Raw genomic sequence first — 6,905 nt, forward strand, 5'->3', positions numbered from 1 at the left:
CATAAAAAAAATTTGCACCCCAGGCTCGGACTTGCCTTATTTAAAGGCGTTTCAATGTTATGAAAATCCATTCAATACTTTCTTCAAACTTCCGTTCATACTTCTCTATTCTTCTTATCAATCATTTTTTTATAATGTCTGAAGAGCCAAAAATAAGGGTTTCATTATATTGGGGGGTGAGGTTGTGCTGGAGAATAACTCTGTGAGGTATAGCTCACCTCCACAGTGTCATGTTAAATTGCCGCTTACAATGGAGTACGATAAATAGGTATCTTTGTTACGTAAAAAGATGAGTGTGAGGAAGCGTTCGGTTAACCTTAAAGTAACCGGTAGATTTCCGTATTCAGTGACTCCGCAGAGGTTTGCTTATTATTTTGAGTTTAACATCGAAGATGATGAAACTCTTAGAGATTTTTTGCGAATTCCGGATGAATACAGGGAATTTATTGTAATAAAATTGTTAGAAATATACGTCAGGATTGAAGACGTTCCCAATAATGAGGGCGTGCATAGTAGGGATAACCCCCAGTCATCGAGTGGTTATTCTGGAGCAGTTTTTGTCGGACAGATTGCTGATGAAAGAGCTTGCCTTGATTTAAACTTGTCACCACCGGCGAATGAGCAGCCACAAAATTATTTTTCGACTTTATATAATCCACAAGACGACTGGTAAACTTCAATTTTTCTACGCTTTAGCATTGTTTATTTTATGTTTTAATTGAATTTGTATTAACACTCATATTTTTCATAGGGGGTACCGTCCGGATATGAATTTTACAAGTTATGACCCCGCCCCTAGTTGGAATATGCATAGTTCTGGCGTATTGAACCACGGTGGTCCATCCGGGAGTCGTCACCAACAAGAAAATATCCATTATGAAACGTCAAGACAGTACTACTTGTAAGTAAAGTGATATAGCTATATGTAAAGTATTTATCTAGTTGGGTAACTTATCATTTTGTTCTTTTTGTGCAATGAAAATGAGCTTCTTGATGTTCCTGACCTCACACAGTTGCCCATAGACGACGTATTGACACGTGATTTGGCAGATGCGCAGAGTCAGGAAGATGATAGTGATTATGACAATAATGCGGATGAGTTTGGAGATGACACACTCTTCCCTGATGAGGGTGATGATGATGAGGAAGTGAATGTTGAACCTGAGCTGACGAGGGAGCATGTTCCTCCACCTCCCGCTAGACAAAAAGTGTACGAGTCCTATGTGTCATTTCATGAGCAGAATATTCTCTACCTTGATAATTTGCCAAGTATACCGAACGTGGATGCTCTCACAAGGGATGATGATGAAATTCGGTCAGCGATGTGGGATGAGTCTAGACCAACGGTTCTGACAAAGGGCATGTATTTCCCCGATAAAGCTCGCCTAATTAGGGCTGTAAAAATCTACAGTGTAAGAGAGTGCCATGAGATGACGGTAAGGGAGTCAACTATGGAGGTATACAAGGTTGTATGCCATAGAGACTTTATGGGTTGTCATTGGATGTTGCGTGCCACCAAGAAGAAATCAGGTTTGTGGAAAGTGGGTAAATTTATTAGCGAGCACATATGTGAAATGGACACATACAATGAGAATCACTTCAACTTGGATGTGGACTTGATTTCTCTTGTCTTGATTCCATATTTGGAAGTGTCCATTAGGTTCAAGATTAAAGAGTATATTACAGCCGTCCACCAGGAGTATGGTTGTACTATAACCAAAAGAAAGGCATATCTCGGTCGCAAACGTGCCTTTGAACTTATTTATGGCGATTGGGATAAGTCTTTTTCATCACTGCCCAGGTACATGGCCGCACTGCAATACTTTATCCTCGGGACTGTTGTTGAATGGAGGCTTGAGCGGAGTCCGGACAGACCGGAATATATTTTCAACTATGTGTTCTGGTAATTTAAACCAGCAATTGATGGTTTTGTGCATTGTCGTCCTGTAATTTCCATACGCGGTACTCATGTTTATGGAAAGTATGATATTAAGCTTTTGATTGTTGTTGCAGTAGATGCCAACGGACAAATATTTCCACTAGCTTTTGCCATTTGTGCCTACGAAAGCGAAGAGACGTGGACGCTTTTCTTGAACCACTTGAAGCAGCACGTTGTCAAACAACGTTCAGGTATTTGTCTAATATCTGATCGACATGGTGGTATTTTAAGTTCTGTATGGCACTTTCCTGAATGGCAGGAACCCTATGCGTACCATTGTTACTGTGTGAAACACCTGAAGGCTAATTTCCAGAAGAAATATCCTGACAAAGCCTTGCATGACTTAATGTGGATGGCTGCAACTGAGCACCAGCAGTACAAATTCATGAGGCGCATGGAAGCAATCCGGCAGCTAGATCCACGAGCCTATACTTGGTTGATGGGACATGAGCTTCACATGTGGACATTGCATACTGATGGCAGCAGAAGATGGGGAGCCCTAACTACAAATGTGTCGGAGTCATTCAACGGCTTGTTGAAGTCTGCCCGTGGATTGCATGTCACTACCATGGTTCGTAGGACATTCAAACAGAGTGCGGAGAGGTTAGTTGAAAGGCATGGAGCTGCATCGGCATTGATGGACATGGGTGTTCAATTTATTCCAATACCCATGAGAAGATTTGAAAGGTAAAGGAGGCGAGCACATTGGCATTCATTTCTACAGTACGATCATGACCGGGGTGTTTCTGATGTTAAGACCGCTATCCGTGGACACTGTGGGAATAATCTACAGACGGTTAATGCATCCAGAAGGTTGTGTTCATGTGGGAAATGGACCATCTACCACATGTCGTGCGCACATGCGTTGATGTGCTTTCAACAAACTATATTGATAGGCAATACAGCGTTGCTGCATACGTAGACACGTATAGTAGGTAGTTGCAGCCATTTGGTGCTGAGCATTATTGGCCGCCGGAACCTTTTAAGATAGTATGTAACAAGGACTATTTGCGCAAGCTGCAAGTGCAAAAGAGAATGCGTATACGGAACCAAATGGATGTTGGTGACACCGTTTATGCGCGTAAATATGGCATATGCTCTCAAACTGGACATAACCGTCATAAATGTCATTCAGGTGGTGTGCGCGGCAGTGATAATCCAGCTTCTGATGCAAGTTCGTCGAATGTACCCAACTATCAAGGATACCCCTAGTCTTTTGTTTTTGTATTATTTTTTGTAATACGTGTCTGTACTTGTGTATGTTGCAATATCTATCAAATAAAATTATGTTCCATAATCTTGGTACATCTTATTTTTTAACATGACCTTTTGATATAGTTGTTCAAATATTAAACTTATTGGTGTTTGTAAAAAATACAAAAAAAAATAATATTAAAAAATAAATTTAATATGTAAAGCGCGATATAATACTACGGTTTTTTGAGCTGTCTTGTCATTCTGGAAAAACTGAAAACCATGTGAAAAAGCAGTTTTCTTGCAGAAAAATTTAATATGTAAATCGCGGTATTGTAGACATGTGATTTTTTACCCTCCCCAAGATTTTTCATATTTTAGAACGTAAGTATTTAATTTAGGCCTAATATAGCTATTTCAACTCATTTTTACTCTTTTACTTTTTTTTTATTACAAGAAAACGAAAATTACAAAAAAAAAATAGTTTCATTAATATTTTGTAGTTATTTTTAATCCTGAATACCAAAAATAGTGTTGTTTTAATGGTCAGTCTTATTTTAATAGTTATTTTATTTAAGTATAACTAATTAATAAATGAGATCGTATTTTAATCTCATTCGCGTGGAAAGAATAAAGGTTGGGCTCGAGTAACTCATTTTTAGGCCTAATTTTGGACCTAGCCCATAGTTTCCGAGCTCATAACTCCTAGGCTCATACCCCTAACCTAATCCCTACCCCTATATAATAGTACCTACACCTAAAATACGTCTAAGAAAGAGGGACTCTAAAAAAGATCTAAAGCGCCGCAATTTCAGAAAACAACCAAAAAACAAATCATACCCCTACCTCCTGACCTTATCTTCTCCAAACGACCCCCTCTTTTCCTCATCACCGGCGGAACATCAGTCGGCCACCAGCCGCTGATCACCTCTGGACCTCCACGCCAAAGAGCCACCCTTAATTCCTCCATAGCCACATCCTTATCATCATCTCCGAAGCAGATGGTCGAACTCCCTAAGCTTCCCTAACCAATCGCCGGATTTGATCACCGGTGGGTCTGGTCGACCATTCAAGACCAGTTGTTGAACGCACACCCCTGCTCACCTTCGCCAAGCTCCCATCTCCCATATCTCACTCTTACTGAAGAAGAGAACAGCAAACCTAGACCCCAAAAACAAGGACTCGGCTTCCTCGGAACACACAAAGCGGACAATGAGAACAGGGGAGGTGAACGAACGTCTTTTATTTCATTCTGATTTCGAACTCAATCCTTTCAATTTTCATGTCAACTTCTGGTTTTCTTCTGATTTTCGATTCGGTTTCCTATCTAAGGTGTTAGTCGGAGTCGAGTTTTGTTGGTTCAAGTCCCTGTAGCGATTTGTCGCTGTTTTCGTTCAAATTTTCATTACCAGATTCCTTTGTACTTGCTGATTTTCACATAGTGAAAGAGTTGGTCATGGTTTCCTTTTTGCTTGTGTATACTGCTCAGAGGGAAATTTTAATTGAAGAGAGCTCACCTTATTCTGTTCTATTGGCTTCTTCTTTTCTCTTTCTGTTGATTTTGCATAAGTAGCCGTTTTTATGTCTCTTTGTATCTACGCGATGACAACTGATTTGCTGGTTCCTTTCTGCTGGTTCCTATTGATTTAATTTCATTTCGAAAAGAGCAAAATCAAAATAGAAACTGAGTTGGAGTTTTAATGTCGGAAGTTCATTGGTTGAGCTCGTTTGGTGTTGAATCCGGGTTTGTTTGAGTTTTGCGGTGCTAAGTCGAGGTCCGTCTACGGTCACATTTATGAGTTCAAAATAGTGAAACGATCAATTTTCCGGCTATAATAAGGTCAACTCTTTCATACTCTATTTGTTTTATTCGAGCTTGATGTTAATTATTTGTTTGGTGATGCAATCCCGTTATTTCTGTAAATATTCTCCGTGGTTTTGAATTTGCTTGCTTGGTTATCTGTTTGTGTTTACTCGAATTGGTTATAACTGAACATGATTTTGTCACAGTATAGAAATTGGGTTGTTATTCATCAACTGAACTACGTCAAATTAGATTAAAGAGGCTCGGGTGAGCATTTCATGTGACCCGACTCCAATTTCTAACAAGGTTAAATAAAGCGTATCGTGAACCGCGGGTGCATTTCATGTAGTGTGGCTTACGATGTGTTTTAAATAACCTTGATTTTTCACAAAAAAATATAAAAGCGGGTTTAAAGTTAAAATGTACATAAGTTTCAAAGATGTATTAAAATCAGATAATATGCCAACTATAATAGTTGAGCGACCGTGCTAGAACCACGGAATCCGGGAATGCCTAACACCTTCTCCCAGGTTAATAGAATTCCTTACCCGGATTTCTGTGTTCGCGGACTGTAATACAGAGTCAATCTTTTCCTCGATTCGGGATTTTAACCGGTAATTTGGGACACCGTAAAACTATCCCAAGTGGCGACTCTGAACTTGTAATAAAATAAGTCCTGTTTCGATTGTCACTTTAATTTGGAAAAAACTCCTTTATACCTTTCGGGGTGTAGTGAAAAAGGAGGTGTGAAAGGTATAATACTATGTTTTATTGAGTTTTCTTGTCGTTCTGAAAAAGCTGAAAACCATGTGAAAAAACAGTTTCGTTTCAGTGAAATTTAATATGTAAAGCGTGGTATAATACTACATTTTATGTGAAATCTTGCCTATAAATAACGAGCGCATTCTAGTTATTTTCTGCGCTTAACAACAACCTATAGCAAATATTTCCATAAAACCAAAGTTTCTCTTTAAGAAATGTCTCAACAACCCCTTTATTTCCCAAGGTGCGACTGCGGAACCAAAAGCATGGTGTACGATTGTTGGGAAGAAGCCGGACGCCGCTACTAGGCGTGTATGAACAAGTTTTATAGTCTACCCGACGTACCTACATGCAATTTTAAGGTGTGGATTGATGAACCATGTGAGCAAGAATACTACAAAGACAAGTTGTATCATCTTCATAATGTGTGTACGGGGTAGCGGAACAGAGAGCGCCAATCCAAGCAAGAAATTGCGGAGTTGAAAGCGAAACTCAAGGAGGTCGAAGAAGAAAAAAAAAGCTGGAAGACCAGCTCAAGTGGTTGGAGTAGAGAATACTAGGCGGTAGTGACTAAACAATGGCATGTACGTGTTGAGCGGTGTAGTGTATCTTTATGTTTCCTTTGTCAAGTGTTTTCATTAGTTCTACTGTTTGTTTTTGTGTTAGGTTTGCAAGGTTTGTGTTTGTGTTGTACTGTTAAAGTAAAATTGTTGTTCAAACGCAGTTAAAATAAAATTGTTTCTAAAACATAATTGTTACCATTATTTACATAATGTACTATTTACACAAAGTAAAAACATAAGTAAATCAATGTGTCCCGCGGCATGTGTGTTTCAGTGCTGCTGCTGGCCTAAGTCGCATCCCCTGTCGCCCGAGTACACTATCTGGATCATCATCATCAAGCCACCTCTATATGTAAGGATGTGCAGCAGTATAGGCACCACAGCTGGTAGGATCGGCAGAAGAGGCCGTCAGGCCTTCAGTAACCTACAAAACAAGTACTAAGCTTAGCATGTAAAAATGTATATTAGTATTGTACGTGTTAAGTCAAAAAATATTTTCTCACCGTGTTCTCGTCTCCCTCCTGAGTATATGCATCTGTAGTGTTCTCATCAAAGCATGTAGTGGCCTCAAAGATGGGCTGGGACAAAGTCTTCATAAGAAAGTTAAAAATTAATTAATGGCAGCTCATTAAGGAAAAGAAAA

The 6,905-nt window shown here is 39.4% G+C and overlaps 1 long non-coding RNA gene across 1 annotated transcript; it reads left to right on the forward strand.

Moving 5' to 3' along the window:
* Positions 1–3,764: 3,764 nt before the first annotated feature.
* On the forward strand, positions 3,765–6,256 carry LOC142164176 (uncharacterized). The gene is made up of 2 exons (XR_012694741.1): positions 3,765–4,973; positions 5,944–6,256. It is a non-coding gene; the product is annotated as an uncharacterized LOC142164176 (long non-coding RNA).
* The last annotated feature ends 649 nt before the right edge of the window (positions 6,257–6,905 follow it).

Source organism: Nicotiana tabacum, chromosome 9, assembly GCF_000715075.1.
Source record: "Nicotiana tabacum cultivar K326 chromosome 9, ASM71507v2, whole genome shotgun sequence".
In the NCBI taxonomy this organism is placed as follows: Eukaryota; Viridiplantae; Streptophyta; class Magnoliopsida; order Solanales; family Solanaceae; genus Nicotiana; species Nicotiana tabacum.